The sequence below is a fragment of the Lemur catta genome, chromosome 1 (assembly GCF_020740605.2).
Source record: "Lemur catta isolate mLemCat1 chromosome 1, mLemCat1.pri, whole genome shotgun sequence".
NCBI classification, from domain to species: Eukaryota; Metazoa; Chordata; class Mammalia; order Primates; family Lemuridae; genus Lemur; species Lemur catta.
The window spans coordinates 285595157-285616457 of record NC_059128.1 but is presented as its reverse complement, the minus strand read 5'-3'; the positions used below and the strand labels follow the sequence as shown (position 1 = coordinate 285616457).

The 21301-nt window shown below is 46.4% G+C and overlaps 1 protein-coding gene across 2 annotated transcripts in view; it reads right to left on the bottom strand.

The window, feature by feature from the left end:
- Positions 1-21301, bottom strand: part of PCBP3 (poly(rC) binding protein 3) — a 146621-nt gene that overhangs the window by 80324 nt on the left and 44996 nt on the right. Inside the window, exon 1 of one of the 2 annotated variants that reach the window (XM_045540848.1) lies at positions 16286-16316. The exons of the other annotated variant lie outside the window; for it this stretch is intronic. The gene's annotated coding sequence lies outside the window, so the exon portion shown is untranslated. Of the gene's footprint in view, positions 1-16285; positions 16317-21301 lie in introns of those variants that run through there. 2 annotated transcript variants of the gene reach the window in all.

Below are 21301 nucleotides of genomic sequence, written 5' to 3'. Positions count from 1 at the left end.
TTTGTTAAAATATAAACACTGGGGAACCGTGCTCTGTGCCGGCCTTCCCTGTAAACTGGCCACCCCCAATCCTGCGCTGAGAAGCCCCAATCTGTGTGCTCTGCCGTGTGCCTGGACAAGAGTATTTCTAAGCGCTCCCCAGAGATCCCGCGTGAGGCCAGGGTTGGGCAGCACTTTCCTCATACTCTGCATTGCCGATGTCAGCAGCCCCCCACTGAAGAGTGAACCACGGGCCTCAGTCTCTTCAGAGACGCTCGTTACATGTGCAGCTTCCTGGTTTATCCTCTAGAAGTCAGAATGATCATTTCAAGGTTTGAGGCCAAGAAATTAAAATTGTTCAGAAACAGTAGCAGATCACACTTAGCTGGATGCAAATTTCAAATGGCTGGTGGTGGGGAGACACAAAGAAGGAGAGGGTGCTGGAGGGAGGGTGGCGCAGGGGGAGGAAGGCACCTGTGGGGACCCTCAGCAGCGTCCCAGTTAACGGAGCAGGACTGGGGACGGGCAGGGTGCCAACGCCCCCACCCCCGTCCTGCTGTACTGCAGGTGCTCTGCACGCCACAGCAGGCAGGAAACACACTGCAGAGGCACATCTATCGAAAGGGAAGAAAAAAGATCGTCTCTGTCTGCAGACGACATGATTTTCTACCTAGAAAACTTCGAGGGACCTATAAAAGAAAAAAAAGACAAAAACAACTCCTAGAATGAGTGAGTCAGTTCAGAAAGGTGGCAGGATGTAAGAGTAACACATATAAATTAACTACACTTCTATACACTAACAATGAACATACACAAAGCAAAATTAAACACACACATCATTCAAAATCGCTCAAAATAAAATGAAATACTTAGTATAAACTTAGCATATGCAGGATCTATATGCTGAAAATTGAAAAATGCTCATAAAATAAATCAAAGACCAAAATAGAGAGACACATACCACGCTCATGGATCTGAGGACCAGACATAGCAGATGTCAATTCTCCCGAAATTAATCCACAAGCTCAGTGCAATTCCTATGAAAATGCCAGCAAAGTTTTTTGTAGACATAACCAAACTTATTCTAAAATTTATATGGAACGGCACAGGCCCTAGAAGCTAAAAAAAAAAAAAAAATCTTGGAAAAGAAGAATAAAGCAGGAAGAATCAGACTATCCATATAGGGGCTTCTAGTACTCGGAACAGTGGTATTGGCAGAGAAAAGGACATGGACGGGACAGCGAACCCAGAAACAAGCCCCTGCGTACGCCCAGGTGATTTTTGACAAGGCGAAAAGCATCCGATGGAGAAAGGACAGCCCGGGACAACTGGGTAGGCGGAAAAGGAACCTCGACCTCAGTCGCACACCTTAGATAAACATTCACTTGAAATGGATCACAGACTGAAATGTAAAACAAGAAACAGTAACAACCAGTGTAAAAGGTAGAACATTCTCAGGCTCTGCAGCTAGACAAACAGTTCTCAGACTTGACATGAAAAGCACGATCCACAAAGGGAAATTTGATAAGTTGGACTTCATCAAAACTGGCAACTTTGCTATGCAAAATACCCTGCTAAGGGAACGAAAAGACAACTATAGACTGGGAGATAATATTTGCAAACCACACATCCAACAAAAGACCAGAATGCAGGATACTCAAAACTCAACAGTAAAAATGTTTATTAAAAAAACAATCAATTAGAAAATGGGCAAAAAACATGAACAGATATTTCCCCAAAGAAAATACACAGATTGTAAATAAACACATGCAAAGATGTCCAACATCACTAGGCAAAGGCAGATCAACACCACAGCGAAGTATCACCATGCATCTATTAAAACAGCTTCAAACAGCGTGATGGCACCAAGCAATGGCAAGGATGTATAGACAGTTGGTTTGTCAACACATTTCTGATGGCAATGTCAATTTGTACAGACACTCTAGAAAATCGATTATAAATCTAAACATGCACTTACTGCACAACTTAGCAATTGCACACTTGGGCATTTATCTCACAGAAATAAAAACATACGTCTGCACAAAAACCTGTACTTAAACTCATATTGCAGTTTTATTTATAATAGCCCCAAACTGTCAACAATCCAACTGGCTTCAGCGGGTGAGTGGTTAAACACACTGTCATATACGTACACAAGGAAAAACTGGAACAAACTATTAACACTCGGAACAATCTAGGTGGACCTTAAGAGTATTATGCTGAGCGAAAAACAGGCCGGGCTTAAAAGGTTCCAGACTGCACGACTCCATTTATATGACACTTTTGAAGTGCCATCAGTATAAATACTGAGAACCGCTCCAGGGACAGAGGCAGGAGCAGGGCAGGAGGATGGGTAACCGCTGAGCGGTGGCACAGGCAGCTCCTCTGTGAGGAAGGAGCAGTTCTGTGTCTCAGGACTCTGGAGGTTACACGGATCTGCGCGTGGGATAAATGGCACGGAACGACTCCCACTCCTCACACACAACGGAGCACAGGTGAAAGCCGGTAAAATCAGAATAAGGTTTGTAGCCTAATTAACAGTATTGCACCAATGTCGTCTTCTCAGTTTTGATATTGTACTGCAGTTAAGGAAGACGTTACCACTGGGAGAAGCTGTGTGAATATCACAGGAGTCTCTACTATTTTTACAACTTCCTGTGAGTCTATAATTACTTAAAAATAAAAAGTAAAAAATAGTGTCATAACAAATTTGAAAAACCACAGAGAAATTCTAAAGCAAAAAATATATAATTACTAAAACTGCAAAATCAGTGAGCAACTTTAACAACTATACAGAACTGAAAAATCTGAGTTGAACATTTAATCATAAGACTATCCAGAATGTATACAAAAAAAAATAGAGGGAAATACAAAAGATAAGAGATACCAATATACTGTGTGGATATCTAACATACATTTACTCCCTGAAGGAGAAGAGAAAGAGAATGGAACAGAAGTTTTACTAAAAATATCCTGGCTGAAAATTTTCTAGACCCGATAAAAGACACCAAATCCACTGCAAGACCCCTAATTAATCTCAAGCAAACTGTATAAAGAAACCCAAAGCAGACACATCATAATAAAACCTCAAAAAAAAAAATCTTAACAGCAGAGATAAAAAAGATTATTTTCAAAATAGCAATAGACTGAAGACTGTCTTTTCAATAACAGTGGAGAACATAGCTGGATTAGAGCTCTAATGTGCTGAAGGAAAATAACTGTCCACTCAGAATTCTTTACTAATTATCCTTCACAAATGAAGGTGAATAAAGACATTTTCAGACAGTCAGAAAACAGGGACAGTTTTTCTCCAGTGGGCCCACCTTAAAGTAAATTTTAGAGGATGTGGTTCAGGCGGAAGGTAACGGTCCCAGGTGGAATCCTGGGTGATACGCAGGAAGGAATAAAGAGCAACGAAGATGGTAAAGTTATGGATACAAGTAAGCAGATACCAATTGTATAGAATGATAACAGCTCTGTCTTCTGAGACTTAAATATGCATAAAAATTCTCTGTCTTGGTCATGCAACCGCATGGTTTTTTCTCTCTTTTAATTCTCCAAACTCCTTAATATCAATAATTCCCAGAGTGTCAAGACTAACAAAGAAAACAAATTCACTGTGGGCTTCAGCAGAACCCTCAGATGTTAAGGGACCCTCCATCCCCAGGACGTGGGCAGGCGTCACAGCAAAGCACGCAGCCAGATCCGGGATGGATCAGCGGGACGCCACGTTATGGCAAATAGCAAGTAAGGAGGAAATGACCTTCTGAAGCACAGAACTCAGAACCCCCACAAACATTACATCCATCCCCCAGAGGAAGGGGACTCATAGGAACTGGAATCTAGGTGAACGTCCTGGGAGCAAATGGAGAAACTCCAAAATGTCCTTATGGACTCCGAGTTCCAGGAAAACACCACAAAACAAAAGGTGAAGAAACAGAAACTACTAAGGAGTTCATGAAAACTCTAAGCAGTGCTGAAGGGCCCAAGTCCGCAAGGATCTCAGAAATATTCAACAAATATTCACTTTCAGACAAAGAATCAGCCTGAAGAAACCTGCCCACAACAAAATACCAATTAAGCTGGATTGTAACAGTGGCATTTTTGTATGTAGAAAGTGCCAGAGAAAGAGAAACCCAGAGGCCGGGATGCCCAGAACGCCCTGTGTGAGCAGTGTGCAGGGATTCAGGGGCAAGTCCCGCACATCTGCAGACAGCAGATGGGGAGAGAAGCCTTCCTGAATCAGTTTAAAATAGGATTAGAATATCTCAAAAGTAGAATGGCAAGAAAACAGGAAGATATGAAAAGATAGGGCCGGGCGTGGTGGCTCATGCCTGTAATCCTAGCACTCTGGGAGGCGAAGGCGGGAGGATTGCTGGAGGTCAGGAGTTTGAGACCAGCCTGAGCAAGAGCGAGACCCTGTCTCTTTATGGAAAAAAAAAAAAAAACATTTAAAAAAATGAAACGTAGAGGAAATGTAAGAGCAAGGGGATGTCACAGAGGCACAGGAATGAAATACAGCACAGAGGGAAGAGAGTGAAAATAAACAGAAATGGAGGTAAAAAAGATTCAGGAGAACATGACAGAGGAGACAGGCAAAAGAAATCCAACATACACAACCGCATTTCCATGGCGTCATCCAAGAGGGGGGAAGCATGTACAGTCTGGCGTTGCTTGCGACAGGAATACGTTCTAAGAAATGCACCGCTAGGTGATTTCGTCACTGTGCAAACACCCCAGAGCGCCTGCCTGCTAGATGGTCTAGCCGAGGGCACACCTGAGCCAGGTGGCACGGCCTAGGCTCCGAGGCCACACGCCTGCGCAGCACGCGACTGTGCTGAACACTGCAGGCAACGGCCTCACCGTGGTGAGTATCGGTCCGTCTAAACATGGGAAAGGTACAACGAAAATACGAAAATACGGTATAAAAGATAAAAGCTGTACGCTTGTCTAGGGCACTTGCCGTGAATGGAGCTGCAGGACTGGAAGCTGCGCTGGGCGAGTGCACGGGAAGGGCGTTCCTGTGCCGCCATGGACGCGGTAAACACGGCACTCTTGGGCTTTGCTAAGTGAATTTATAAAAAGACTGTGTTCTTTCTTCAATCATAAATTAACCTTAGCTTACTGTAACTTGTTAACTTTATACATTTACAAAGATTTTTTGACTCTTGTAATTAAAGCTTAAAACACAAATACACTGTCTGGCTGTATACAATATTTTCTTTCTTTTTATCTTTATTCTATACGCTTTTTCCTATTTTTAAAATTTTTTATTTTTATTTTTTACTTTTTAAAATGTTTTGTAAACACCAAGACACAAACACTCACACCGGCCTAGGCCCGCACAAGGTGAGGGCCATCCGTGTCACTGGCTTCACCTCCACGTCTTGTCCCACTGGCAGGTCTTCAGGGGCAGCAACAGGCCTGGAGCTGTCACCTCCCAGATCACAAGGACTTCTGGATACCTCCTGAAGGGCCTGCCTGAGGCTGGTTTACAGTTAACTTTTTAAAAATAATAAGTAGAAGGAGTACACTCTAAAATAACAATAAAAAATATAGTAAATACATAAATCGGTAACACAGTCGTTCCTCACTCATCGAGTGCTGGGAACTGTGCATAACTGTACGTGCCACACCCTCACGCGACTGGCAGCGCGGCAGGTTTGTTTGCACCACTACGTTACAACAGCTACAACAGCACCAGGTGATAGGAATTTTCAGCTCCACCGTAGTCTCATGCGAGCACTGCTGTATACGCAGTCTGCCGTTGACTGAAATGTCGTGACAGGGTGCAACTGTGTGTGTGTGTTCCAAAACATACTCATTCCAAAACATTTCCTAAGATACAAGAAAGCTTGGATCTATATATTGAACGGGCATACTGTGTTCCTGGAAAATTCAAGCCTGAGCGGTTAGCACCAAGACACGTCTTGGAAAAGGGATTAATTAGGCTTTAAAGATGAAGACTTGCTGGCGTCCAAGCGTAGGTCTCAGTCACTCACAGGGAAAAGGAAACCAGGGTCTTGTCAGAGTGCTCAGAGCAACACGGGCACAGCAGTGTTCTGAGGATGCTAAAGAGAAAGGTGTGAAACAAGGGGTGGGGGAACCTATTACCCTTCTGCTGTGAAGGCCGCAGAGGGTAAGACACAAACCTGCAGGAACACAGGGGACATTTTCCTCCTGAGCCGTCCTGCAAGACCCTAATACGACGCTTCGGCATGAGGTGTGGTGAGCAGGGTTAGACACATTTAACCACGGAACCAGGACTAAAGGATGGAGTTAAGGGTGACAGATATTGTGCAAATGGTAAATATGTTTAAACTACAAAATTAACACTACGAAGAGCTGGGAGAAGAGGCAGGAGGGTGAGTGACAAGCAGCTCCCTGCCAGCCCCACAGCTGTGGGGACAGACGCTGGGAGAGAACGGGAGAGGGAAGAGAAGAGATTTCTAGTTAACTTTAATATTGCTTATGATAGTAACTCCATAGAAACTGTAAAAACAAAGACGGGTTGATGTGAATTATATAGACAGGTAATAACACAAAGCCAGGGAAAAAAGTATAAACCTTCCTAAAAATGAAAAGAAATATGAACAAAAAGAGAAAAGTTTACTAATTTAAGAACTCATTTATATACATATTTATTTATATTTTAAAAAAGAAATAATGGAAAGATAAAAAATTAAAAGCTACTTACAAGGGAGGGGAGGGAAATGGGTGGAGGGAATGGGATGGAAGTGAGACATTTCTGAATAGACCTGGCCATACATTTTGACTTTAGAATCGTATACATGTTTATATAATCAAAATAAGAATTTTTTAAAATCCTTAAAAGCTAAAAAATAATTTAGGTATATTCCAAGTTTACGCTGTAAACACACGGAAAGAAGGACTGTGGAAACTGATCTTAAAACGTAAGGATTTGACTGCAAATCCTCAAGGGAATATATTATAAAATAGAAAGAAGTGCAAGGAAATATATTAATCTCAATTTAGTCATTTATTGATACTAATAATGCTGGTATTATTATTATTATTATTTATTTATTTTTATTTTTGAGACAGAGTCTCACTTTGTTGCCCGGGCTAGAGTGAGTGCCGTGGCGTCAGCCTAGCTCACAGCAACCTCAGACTCCTGGGCTTCAGTGATCCTCCTGCCTCAGCCTCCTGGGTAGCTGGGACTATAGGCATGCGCCACCATGCCCGGCTAATTTTTGCTATATATATTTTAGTTGGCCAGATAATTTCTTTCTATTTTTTAAGTAGAGACGGGGTCTCGCTCTTGCTCAGGCTGATCTCGAACTCCTGACCTTGAGCGATCTACCCGCCTCGGCCTCCCAGAGTGCTAGGATTACAGGCGTGAGCCACCGCGCCCAGCCAATGCTGGTATTATTATCTAAACCTGTTATATGTGTATTTAGGATAAAGCAGATAAGTAAGAATGCTTAGAATGGGAGAAAAGAGAAACTAGCATCAATTAAAAATTTTAAAGTAAAAATCACATAATCTTAAATGTGATTTAGAAATATTTCTGTTAATTCATGATTTCCCTTCCTTTAAAAATACAAATATTTATTATGTCTGTTCCCTAACGTTATGACAAAGTAATGACCCCCTGATTGTGATAAGCACCCTGCTGTTCACACTGTGGTCTCTAAACGATCCCCAGCTGGTAGGAAGACAGGGTTCCTGAGAGACGGCTGGTTCCGTGAGCCCTGGGAGAGGCAGCACAAAGAGGAGGTTGAAACGTGTGTGACTGAACACCAGGAAGCCCTCAGAGACTGACGCAGCTGTATGGAGAAGACACAGAGCCCGGCACACAGAGCAATCTGAGGACAGAGAGTCACAGCCGCAACTGCTATACTTTACGCACGTATAAAATCTGTTAAGATAATGATGATGCTTTATAAGGAAAGAAAAGCAGGGAAACTCATTGGACAATGTCGCTGGCACCCAGAATACCACCTTATTACAATTACAAAATGATTCCATGCAAAGAATCAAGCATTCTTCCTGCCTTTCTTGTAGGAACTGTAGTCTAGGTAATCAAATAGCCTGAATGGACGAGGCACAGTTCCTCCACACAGGAGAATCCCAACTAACAAGCAGAGAAAGAATTACGAGTTAGAAAAACCACCTTTCTGCAAGCCCTGGCGGAAGACCGGATCTAGGCAATGGCCATCAGTGAATAACGACAACGCCAGACGAAACGCTGGCGGCGCGCCCAGCAGTGGAGGACCCCACCGGCACACGGGCCCCTCGGGCAGCGCGCAGCACGACGCAATGCCGCACAGCACATGCAGCGCTACCCACCAGGTCTGCTCGCCTAAAAGGTCCACCGGGTTATGGAAAACATGGGGGACACAGGAGCATTCTGAGCAATGCCACGAGAATGGGCACGGTCTACAAAACCACACACCGAGGGGGCACAGCAACCAAATACAATGTGTGCGCCTTGCTCCGAATCTGACTGAATACACCAACACTGAAAGTACTGTAGGGGAGTTTTCACACGGACACACTCATGTCATATAACACGATGTCAAGGAATCGCGGCCTGTGCTTCCTCACAGCACAAGATACCAAGAGCCGGTACCCCGGGAGCCAGGCAGCAACGTGTTGCTCTTGCTACAGAAGTCACTTAGCGTCACTTCTGCTGGTGACACAAGCCCACCCTGAACAAGGGGAGGGAACACGACCCCACCCAGCACAGGAGTATCGAAGTCACAATATGAGGACAGCGTGTGGGCTGGGAGAAACTGCCGTGGGCTTCCTTGGAAAATACAGACCCCATGAAACATTATTTGTACTCACTAAGTCGGCACAATCCAGACCATCAACAGCGTCAGCTTTGGGGAGACTGCAGATCACTGGTCACCAGTAACCGTTACACCCAGCTGGGGAGTAGGGAAACTGGCACCCACACTCCGGAAAATAATCTGACACTGTCCTAACAGTTAAATTTTCACATACTTCATGATGCAGCAATTCTACTTTTTGTTAACACCAAAAAAAGCCCACACGGGCACCAAAAGAAGCACACAAGAATCTCCACACACAAGCTGCTTGCGGTAGCAGATAGGCCACGTCCGCTGCCAGCAGGATGGACACATGGATTATGTGCATGCACACGGTGGAATCCAGGCAGCAGCGAAAACAAACCACAGCTGCCCCTCTGAGAGAGCCAATAATTGACTAAAACAAGAACAAGGTTTGTGAGTCTGTGTAGGGACAGATACTACTTTCTAAGAGTTCAGAAACAAGCAATCACATGTAATAAAATTATTTTAAAGGAAAGAAACAAGAAAAAAACCCTCAGGATCCAGGCGACCTCCAGGAGAGGGGCGGGGCATGGGGCAGGGAATGCACTGGTGACGGCGTGGGTCCTCCTGCTCGGCCCTGGCGCAGGGCCCCGGCGGCCGCCGGGACGACGTTATGCTCCATGGCTCACAGTGCATTCATGTTGCGTGTTAATGCTCACGTGTCACAAAACTTTGTAATCGAAAGATATGGAAGTGCAGCCAAGTGCTCAAGCAGAGCAGCCGGCACGCACTGTCAGGGTCAGGCAGGGCCTGGCACTTAGGAGGGGCCGTGAGCAGCCAGGATGCCTGCAGGGGAGGGCCCGGGACAGCAGGCCTGACTGCAGGTGTAAGCAGTGCGGCTCCATCCCACCAGCAGGGATGGCCACAGCTATGCCCCTGGAAGGTCACCCTGGCCACTGCCTGGGTGTGACTGGTCCCGCGACTGTGGCAGTCAGTGTTGGGAGAGAGTCAGGGTGACTCTGGAGGCAGAGCTGGGAGGGCTCGTGTTGGATCAAGCAGCAAGGAGGTATCAGAACAAGCCCAGGCCCCGTCAGTTTGTGTCTCCCATAGAGAACTTCTGACGGTGGCTCCCAGAGCAGCAGGGCCACAGTGGGCTAGTGATACAGCCGAGAGCAGGCCCAGCCACACCTCTGCAAGGCAAACGAGGAGGCTGCAGAAGCGGACTGAAGTGCTGTCCTCCCTGGCTGTACTGTGCTCCTCTTGGGATAAGGGTTCCTAAACTTCTTGCTCAGATTCTGGAAGGTTGGGCAGCGCTGTGTGTGGTGAGGCTGTTGTGCCCGTGGCCAAGGCTCCCTCTGTGGGACTGAGACACAGAACCCTCCATGGTGGGGGCCTGTCCTCGTAGGGCTGCCCTCTCTTCTTCCCAGGGTGTGTTGGCCCAGACCTCCTGCTCCAGGACACCAGGCCGGTCAAGCACCAGACCCAGGGCCCAGTGTCCATCTGCCTCTGGCCCGAGTTGGCAGGTGTGCCTCTGCTCTAAAGCCATTTGGCCTCACTAAAAATGACTCAAGAATAAAATTATCGAAAGGGAAGAAATGAGAAAAAAATGCAGGATCATGGTAACTTCCAGGAGAGGGGAGGAATATGAGGACCACATGATTTATTTCAGCTTTAAATTCTATGATATTAAGTATTTCATGAGAAAATTCCAAAACTTTTAAGAACATTAAAGAAAAATGCTATTAGTAAAATGAAAACCATATTGATTCCATAATTGAAAGGTGGCCTTACTAATGATCTAACAGAGGAAAATAAACTACCTACCAGAAAGTAAGAGAAATAAACTTAGAGCACATAATTGCCCCTTTGAAGAGAAAACTCACAACACAACTGTGCCCTTTGTTTTGTTTATTAAACACCTGCGGTCTAACTCGTTATCTTTTAAGAGTTTTGTTTTCTCAGCCTTGAGGAGCCCTACCTAAGTGGACAGTAGGTGCGAACACCCTGCTCCAGCTCTGTCTCAGTCGATGCCAGAGGCACATTTCAAGGACTCAGATAAGCTGGTCTCACAGAGGAAAGGGAAAAAATACAGAGCACCTGCAACAGCTTCACAGCCCCTTGTTACCAGTCTGCCGAAGGGGAGGAAAAGAAATCATTTCTACCCTTTAAAACAGCTTTTCCTCCAAACAGCTGCCAGGCCCTCCCTCCCTCCCTGCCTTCCTTCCTTCCTTCGTGTGCTGTGGCCACTCCCTCCTCCCTCCCTCCCTCTCTCTCTCTCTCTCTCTCTCTCTCTCTCTCTCACCCTCAGCGGGCAGCATGTGGGCTTGTAGGCCGCTCACCAGGCTACGGGGCTGATGGGTGCTGGGCCTGTCCTCAGGAGAGCATGGGGGCTGGCAGGGCGGGGGCAGGCTGCAAACACGCACTGAAGGCAGTTTCCTGACAGCTTGGCGTGGGCCTGGACACTCTGGCCTGGACGTGAGGGGAGGAGCCCCCATCCAGGACATGGGGAGGTTGTGGTGGGTGGCCTGGGTGAGGAGCAGGGGAGGCCAGTCCAGGACACATCAGGTTAGGGGGCTGGACACACAGGCTGGGACTCAGCATGTGCTGGGCTGGACACGGGATGTAGGAGTCGTGGGTGCCCAGGTGAGATGGAGCGCCAGGGCCCTGCCCCAGGCCCGCTACTGGGGAAGAGAGGAGGCGGCAGCGACATGCAGGGCACGCCGCCCACCAAGCCCGGGAGGAGACGGAGCGAGGAGGAGGGCAGGCAAGTTGGCAGCGAAGCGTGTCTGCAGAAAGGGCGCTGCTTCTGGAAAGGTGCGGGAGCACGTTAACCCAGCCGGCACCTGGAGGCACGTCAGCGCCGGGACACAGGACTCTCCGTCGGAAGGCAAGCTGCCGGACCAAGCACAAGCGGGGGCTGTCTCCCCGCTTCGAACGCACTCCACAGGGACGCTGCACGGGGAGGCGCTGGGGGCCAGCACCCTGTGCGTGGGGGGCCCTCCCAGGACGGCCGGGGGCACTTCCCTTCGGGTATTGTCCCTTCACAGAGAACACCAAAACTGAGCACAAAATGAGACTGCATTGCGAACTCCCCACCACTAGGTGGCAAAAGGGCTCCACCGTCTTAGTCACAGTTCTCTAAGGGAAGGTACTCTCTGAATGTTTCTCAAAGACAAAACCTGCTCTGGGCCTCATCTCTGACCCAGGGGTCTGCAGACCCGGCCAGCACCTGCTCCTGCGGTTCCGGTGTCTCTGGGACACACCTACGGCCGCTCACGCACTTGCTGTCCCTGGCCCTTCCCAGTCACCAGTGCACAGGTGCACAGACGCTGCAGACCGCACGGCCCACAAAGCCCAAACGCTCGTCTGGCTGCTGCAGCTGCATGGTGCTGGACGTGCTCCAATCCACCGCCACGGGGGCCAGCGTCCATGCGACCTCATGGCGGGGCCTGCCGCCTGCCACCCTCCTCACCACCTGCGGTCTGCGACATGGGGTCATCACAGTCCCTCACAGGGCCTGGGGCAGGGGGCTCAGACACTGCACGGCATCTGCCCCCGGCTGCAAGAGGGCAGGGCTCCTGAACAGCCATGGGAGTGACAGGGCAGGGAAAGCAGGGCCACGTGGCAACATGGAGGCCAGGTGGGCGCAGCAGGGCAGGGTCCCAAGACTGAGACACACCCGCGTGGAGACGCTGTGAAAGCCTGGGCACTGGGAAGAAGGCCCATGCCACCCCCTTGAAGAAGGCCCAGGACCCTCACCCACACTCCAGGTGCGTGCAGGTCCACAGGCAGAGCCCACCACCGAGGGGCAGCCGGTCCTCCCTCAACAGCCCTGCAGCAAGATCCGCCCACCCCCCCAGGGGCCCCCGTGACTGCCCAGTGGCCGTGCGGTGGGCGGGTGAGTGCCCAGGTCTTGCGATGGCAGCTGGCTATGGCGCCTGAGCTTGCGCCCACTCCCAGGGACCTAGCCCCACCACGGACCTCCGGTTAGAACAGCAGATGGAGCCCTGGCCTGAGTCCACCTCATGGTGGCCCCGTGAGCTGCACAGACCCCAAGTGCATCACGGGGAGGGAGACACACAGCAGCTGCCAGACAGCCACGCTGGGTCCCTGGTCTTGGAGTAAGACACTGCAGTAGAAAAGGTCAGTGCGATCCCTGTCAACTGCCTGCCTCGGCCAGGACAGCGCCGGGGAAATACGGCAGAACCACAGCTGCCCTCCAGGACTTCGAGGCTGCAGGGCAGTTTGAGCCACGACCACCCCTGCGCATTTTCCCCATGAACCCTGAGGGCAGCTCCGTGCCAGGTAAGCTCCACACTGCGCCTGTGCCAGAGTTACCTGACAACACCTCTTCCCAGTCCCTGGCAAGCTGGGTGCCGGTCAGAAACTTCCTGCTCTGTCACTACACGGCTTTCAGAGACTTGATGGCTTTTTTATACATTATTTTTTAGAGTGGCTTTAGGTTCACAGCAAAATTGAGCACAAAACAGAGAGCGTTCCCACACCTCCCCTCCCCCAGCCCCTCTCCCCCACACCTCCCATCCTCCAGCCTCCCCTCCCCCACACCTCCCCTCCCCCAGCCCCTCTCCCCCACACCTCCTCCCCTCCCCCACACCTCCTCCCCCAAGTCTCCCCTACTAGCAATATCCCCAGGGCGGGTCTGCTACAGTCCACGGCCTGCACTGACATGTCACCATCACCCAAACCCATGTTCCCATCAGGGTCCCTCTTGGTGTTGGACATTCTCTGGCTTTGGACAAATGTGTAATGACGGGTCCAGCGTGCCAGTGTCCCACAGAACAGTGTCAGTGCCCTGAACATCCCTCCCTCGCCCTCCACCCCCGGCACCCACTGACCCGTCACTGTCTCCAGCGTTGCCTTTCCCAGAGGGCCCTGCAGCTGGAGTGACACTGACACTGAATTGCACTGTGCTGTCTGGACGCACCGTGTCCATTTTCCACTCACCTGCTGAAGCACATCTTGGCTGCTTCCAGGTTTTGGCAATTATGAACAAAGCCGCTACAAACACCCGTGTGCAAACTGTCATATGGGCATAAGTTTTCAAATCCTTCGGGTAAATACCATGGCGCATGACTGCTGGATCTTATGGTAAGAGTGCTGAGTTTTCAAAATGGTGCAGCCACTTGGGAAGATAATTTGGCAGTTTCTCACAAAAAATTCTGCAAATGGCAAAACTAAAGAGACAGTAGAAGATCAGTGGCTGCCAGGGGCTCGAGTGGGTGAAGAATGAGTGTGTGGAGCCAGGGACTTGGGGAGCAGTGACACTGTCTGTGTGATGTAGCAATGATGGACACATGCCACCAGGTCCTTGTCAAAGCCCATGTTCAACACAGAGCGACCCTAATGCAAACCTCAGTTAACAGTAATGTATCAATATTGGTTCATCAATAGTAGGAGGTAATGTGTGTGGGGGAGGAGGTCCAACTCTATACTTTACAACCATTTTTCTGCATTGTAGAATAAAACTCTAAAAAGTAAAAATCCATTATTTTTTTTACAAAAGTAAAGTAAATCCTGAGTTTATAATGATATCATCAACTCAAATGGGAAATTACAAGGTTTTGGACTTCTGATTCCAACCAAGGAGGAGTAAGGACTCATGATCCCACAATAAACAATCTTAAAAACTGGACAAAAGAAAGCAGCAAATGTGTTTGGTGAAGCGGACGGCAGAGTCAGGACTGTGACCCCGACAGAGGGGAACTCACTGGGCTCCTCACTGACGCTGTTCTCTAGGTCTGTGCACTTTCGCATCACTGCGCGTGGCAGGTACAGAAAGTGGCTCCCACGGGCAGAGATGAGCACCAGGACAGGGGCTGTGCAGGGGCTGGAATATGTGAGGGTGCAGGAGAGGCGGGCACTAAGCAGAGAAGGAGCCCCTGAACTGCACTAAGACTCTGGCCAAATACAGCGCTGTCTGCACAGACCCCAGCGGGGACTGTCAGATGGACAGACGGGAGACAGTGGGTTCTGACAGGCCACGGTGGACAGCGTTCCCCAGACACCCACGGTGTTCACCCGAGGTCGAAGAGAGGTCGCACCCAGGAGTAGGGCAACAGAAGTCCTAGAGTGACAGCACTAAAGACCTGCCTGCATAAAGTTCCTAAACCAAGCCATGACACGAACTTTCAGAAAATCAGATGCCTGCAGGAATAAAAATCAAAATGGCAAAGACAACATAATCCCAGTTCTTACTGACAGAGCATACACAGTCACGTGCCACAGTCACGTCCATGGTCAGTGATGGACAGACATCACATATGATGGTGGTCCCGTGAAATCTTTTTTTTTTTTTTTTTGAGACAGAGTCTCACTCTGTTGCCCGGGCTAGAGTGAGTGCCGTGGCGTCAGCCTAGCTCACAGCAACCTCAAACTCCTGGGCTTCAGCGATCCTCCTGCCTCAGCCTCCCGAAAGCAGCTGGGACTACAGGCATGAGCCACCATGCCCGGCTAATTTTTTCTATATATATTTTTAGTTGGCAGATAATTTCTTTCTATTTTTAGTAGAGACGGGGTCTCGCTCTTGCTCAGGCTGGTTTCGAACTCCTGACCTCGAGCGATCCACCTGCCTCGGCCTCCCAGAGTGCTAGGATTACAGATGTGAGCCACCACGCCCGGCCGAATCTTAATGGAGCTGAGAGATTCCTATCACCTAGTGACACTGCAGCCATAGTAACGTAGCACAAGGCATCGCTTACGTGTTTGCGGTGATGCTGGTGTAGATGAACCTGCTGCACTACCAGGCGTATAAAAATCTAGCACGTACAGTTACGCACAGCACTTGACACTTGACAATGATAATGAACGGCTATGTTACTGGTTTTTGTATTTACTATACTATTAATCATTATTTTAGAATGCACTCCTCCTGCTTGTAAAAAAAACAGCTAACTGTGAGGCAGCCTCAGGCAGGCCCTTCAGGAGGTATCCGGAAGGCAGCATCACAGGAGATGACAGGCCCAGGCCTGTTGCTGCCCCTGAAGACCTTCCAGCGGGACGAGACGTGGAGGGGGAGACAGTGACACTGACGGTCCTGACCCGGTGCAGGCCTAGGCTGACGTGTGTGTTTGTGTCGTAGTTTTCACTAAAAATTTAAAAAGTTAAAATTTCTTAATAGAAAGAAGCTTATAGAATAAGAATAAAAAGAAAATACTTTTGTTTGGCTGTACAATGTGTTTGTGTTTTAAGCTAAGTGTTATTACAAAAGAGTGGAAAAGTTTAAAAGATATTAAAAAGTTTATAAAGTACAAGTAACAGTAACCTACAGTTAATTTATTATTGAACAAAGAAATTTAATGTCACCTAAGTGTACAGTGTGTATAAAGTCTACAGCAATGTACAGCAGTGTCTGAGGCCTTCACACACACTCACCACTCACGGACTCACTCAGAGCAACTTCCAGTCCTGCAAGCTCCATTCATGGTAAGTATCCTACACAGATGTATCATATTTTTATTTTTTTATACTGTATTTTTACTGTACCCTTTCTATGTTTGGGTATGTTTAAATACACAAGTACTTACCACTGTGTCACAACTGCCTCCAGTATTCAGCACAGTAACCTGCTGTACAAGTTTGTGGCCTCAGAGCAACAGGCTGTCATATGAAGCGCAGGGTACAGGAGGCTCCACCATCCGGGCTTGGGCAGTACACTCTGTGATGTTCACATAGTGACGGAACAGCCTAAAAACTCACTTCTGAGAACATATCCCCATCATTAAGTGGCACAGGACTGTACAATGAACATCATACAAACAAAAATTACTAGACATACACAGAAGCAGGAAAACATGGCCCATTTCCAGAAGAAAAAACACAGTCAATGGCAGAGATGTTAGGGTTACCAGGCAGCGACTTTTAAAGGAACTATTACAAATATTTCAAAGGTTAAGGAAAACTGGACACAGTGAGTGAACTCAGAGAATCGAAAGAAGAAAATGGAAACTATAAAAATGAACCAACTGGAAATCTAGAACTGGAAAATAAAAATATCTGAAAAGACAAGTCACTGGCGGCTTACCAGAAAAACATATGCTATAGACAGAACAACCAGTAACTAGAATATAGATCAACAGAAGCTATCCAAACTTAGTAGATAGAAAAATAAAAAAAGGACCTAAAAATGAAATAACATGCCAGGCACCATGGCTCACACCTGTAAATCTAGCACTCTGGGAGGCCGAGATGGGAGGATCACTTGAGGTCAGGAGTTCGAGAACAGACTGAGCAAGAATGAGACCCAGTCTCTACAACAAAAAAATAGAAAAATTAGCCAGGCGTAGTGGTGTGTGCCTATAGTCCCAGCTACTCAGGACACTGAGGCAGGAGGATCACTTGAGCCCAGGAGTTTGAGGTTACAGTGAGCTACGATGATGCCACTGCACTCCAGCCTGGGTGACAGAGCAAGACACAGTCTCAAAAGAAAAGAAAAGAAGTAACAGAACCTGGAAGACCTATGTGACAATACCAAGTAGTCTACAGTATGTCCTAGAAGAAGAGAAGATTGGTATTTTTAAAAATTTGAATATAATGGCTGAACATTTTCTAAATTTGATAACTTGTATGGATCACACATATAAAGATGCTGAACAAACGCCAATTAAAACAAGTAGAAGAAAGAGGAAAACCATATATAACCACATCCTAGGCAACTTGCTGAAAATCAGAGAAAGAGAAAAAATTTTCAAAGCAACAGGGAAAAAAGGGCACATTGCACACAGAGAAATAAAAACAGTAACGAATGATGTCTAGCTAAAAATAATGGAAGCCAGAAGGCAATGAAATGAGGTACTACAAGTAGGAGAAGAAACAAACAAGCAAAACCTCTCAGCTGAAATTCTAGAGAAGTCAAAAATGAAGGAAAAATAAAGACATTACCAAAATAATCAAACTGATAAAACTTAAGTGAATACATAAACAGCAGAACCACACCATAAGAAACAGTAACAAAACATTTCTAGATTACAGAAAATGATGCCAGATGGAAACTCAGACCTCTGAGGAACAACGGCGAGTACCAATAAATAGAAACAGTAAACAAAGAAGAACATTTTCTTACTCTTAATTCCTTTAAAGGAAGCAGACTGTATGAAGCAGAGTGACAACAATATACTGCATGGTTTATAACATACTCAGAAGCAAATTATATGGCAACAGGATCACAAAGAGAAGCAGTTACGTGAAGCATGTGATTGTAAGGTCCTCATGGCAAACGTGAAAAGGTACAATATAAATTCGAGTGGTCTGTGATAGGGTTGTATATTGTTATCTTTACAGCAATAACAAAAACACAACGAATAGCTAACAGTCGTATTAGAAGAAATAAAATAGAATTCTAAGGAATACCTAATTAATGAAAATTAAGGAGGGAGAAGCAAAAAACATAAACGGTCAGACAGGACTATAGGAAACATACAATAAGATGGAAGAATTAAACTCAACCAAATCAATAATTACAACAGGCGTAAACATATTTAACACTCCAACTAAGAATGTACTGTCAGACTAGATAACGAAGGCAAGACCCAAGTACAAGCTACTTTTTAGAGAAACACTTGAAATACAAAGACACAGGTAAACAGTAAAACCACAGGAACACACGTAGCCTAGAAACGCTGACCCTAGAAAGCCAGAATGGCCAATACCAGACAAAGCTGCGTAAAAGACAAATGAATATTAGTGGATAGGAAGGGAGACGTTTCACAGTAAAGAAGGGCCAATTTATCAAGAAGACATAGCAATCTGAAGTGTGTCTGCTGCTTACCTAGCAGATGTGACTACGGTTACAGACCTTGAAAGGGGGAGAGCACGCTGGATTGCCCAGGTGTGCCCAGTCCAGTCACATGACTCTTTCTAAAGTGGGTCCGTGGCACTGCTGACCTGGGCGTGAGCACCTCTGCATCGGGGAATAGGCAGGAAGGGTCCTCCCCAGAGCCTCCAGGAGGGATGCAGCCCTGCAGACACCTGACTACAGCCCCATGGGACCTGCTGTGTCTGAACTCTGATCTGCAGAGCCATACGATAATAAATTTGTGTTTTAAGCCACTAAGTTTGTGGAAATATTTTCAGACAGCCATAGGAAACAAATACAGCAGGAAGTAACAAACATAGATGGAAATTAATGAGCACATAACTGATACTCAGTAAAGGAAAACAAAGTTAATATACAACATACAAAAACCCCTAGATTAAGAGAAAAAGAGAGAAAAACAAAAATTACAGAAAACATATATGAAAAACAAGTTGTCACCATTGATCCCACAGATACTAAAATGATAATGCGGGATTAGTATGATGACCAACTTTAGGCCAACATATTTATCAGTTTAGATGAACTGGAAAAACTTAAAACTACTACATAGTACATCCAAAACTGCCACAAATTGAAAAAGGAAATTCGAATATCTTTACAGATATTGAAAAATTGAATTTGTTGTCAAATATCTTTCCACCTAGACTCCAGGCACTCAGAAATTCTGTCACTATGTAAAGAAGTAATAACACTGATTTCACACAAACTTAGAAAATAGCAGAAGAGGGAATAATCCCAAAGTCAATGTATAAAGAAATCATAACTCTTGGTTTTTAAATCTGGCAAAGATATGAGAAAAATGAAAATTACAGACCAATGTCTCTCATGACCATAAAAATCCTTAACAAAATATTATATTATCAAGAAAAATAATCCAAGAATCATTAACAAGTAGGATTTACACCAGGAATGAAAAATTGCTTTAACATCTGCAAAATCTGACCATATAATTCACCATATTAATAGGACAAAGCAGTAAATGATCATTTCATTTCAAGAGACACAGGAAAAATCATTTGACAAAATCCAAGATCATGCATGATAAAAACCTCAGCAAACATCTTTTTCTATTAAGCTAAAACTCCTTTCTAGTGACATCAACCTGACCATGGGCCGGCCTGATCCTTCGGAATACACCTCGTGGTATTCAGGATACGGGCGCGACGCAGCACTGGTGTCAGACTCCCTCGCAGGTGAGAGTGGGATGAGGATCCTGGGAAGGTGAACACCAAGTGAGCCCCACTTCCGCCCTGCTTCTCCCCGAGGGTGTCTGCCACGGCGGGTGCAGAGACTGCAGCTAGGCGCTAAGTCATCGCTCGAGAAGGAACCCTAAAAATCCACATAAAATCCTCCTTGGATTTTCGGTGAATCCTGAACTGTGCCTGCGTGAGGCGAGACTCTGGGGCAGCCCTGGGAAGCCGCGGGTGCCGAGAAAGCTGGGTGGGGAGGCCCGAGAGCAGCCCCACGTGCAGCTGGCGTCACACAAAGGCACTGGAAACAGGCCTGTGCCCAGCCCTGGGAGCCGGGCCGCCAACCCCGGCAGTCCCTGCCTAGCAAACCCGCCTCTAAGGGAGCAGTCATTTATGTCTCTGTTTGGCTGATGTACATTTAAACTAATTAATTTGTACATATTTTCAATATTTAGGAATTGCACTCTTTTTTTCTTGATTTTAATGTTTATTAATTATTCAAAAACCTTCATGTTATTCCTTAGTAAAAATTATATAGAAAGATATTCATTCACAGAAACCTTCCCATTTCTGCTTCCCCTTGGTCCCTCCCTTTCGTAAGTTTAAAAAAAAAAAAACCTAGTTTTTGGTATACCCATTCTTTTGAAAATATAAATGAATATATTACATACATTTGCATTTAAATATGTATGTATCTACCTTTTAAGGGTAGAATGCTACAGATAGTTCTGCACCGTGCTTTTTTAAATGTACACTGGAGATCACTCTAAATAGAAATACAGAAATATTCCTCATTCCTTTTTCTTAGCTGCATAGTACTCTGCTGTATGAATAAACCACACTACTCAATCTTTAGAAGAACATATGGGTCATTTCCCACCTTTTGTTATTAATATGATGCTATAATAAATATGCTTGCACACACCTCATTTCATATTTTTGCCAGTGATCTGCAAATACAATTTTTCTAGACATTGACAAGTTCCTTTCCATAAGTACTATGTTAGTCTGTTCAGCCTGCCACCAAAAAATACCGCCGGATGGGTGACTTAAACAACAGAAGTTTCTCTCACACATTCTGGAGACTGGAAATCTGAGATCAGGTGTCGCCAGAGCTGATTTCTCCTGAGGACTCCCCTTGCCTTGCAGACAGCGTCCCTTCTCTGAGTCCTCACAGGGTCATCCCTTTGTGTCTGTGTCCTCATCTCTTCTTCTAACAAGGACACCAGTTATACTGGATTAGGGCCACACAATGAACTCATTTCAACTTAATCACCTCTTTAAGGACCCCATCTCCAAATACAGTCCCACGCTGAGGTCCTGGGGTTGGGACTTCAATACATGGATCTGAGGGGCACTGCTCCGCCCAGGACTGGCTGCTGTCCACACACATGGGAGTGCCAGTATCCCCACACCATCGAACCACTCGAACCACTGTTTTATTTTATTAATATCTCGTCTTCCTTAAATGTCATATAGTGTTTCAGTTTCCAAATCAAGCTAAAAACCTCTGTTCTGAAAAGGACAGTTTAATGATT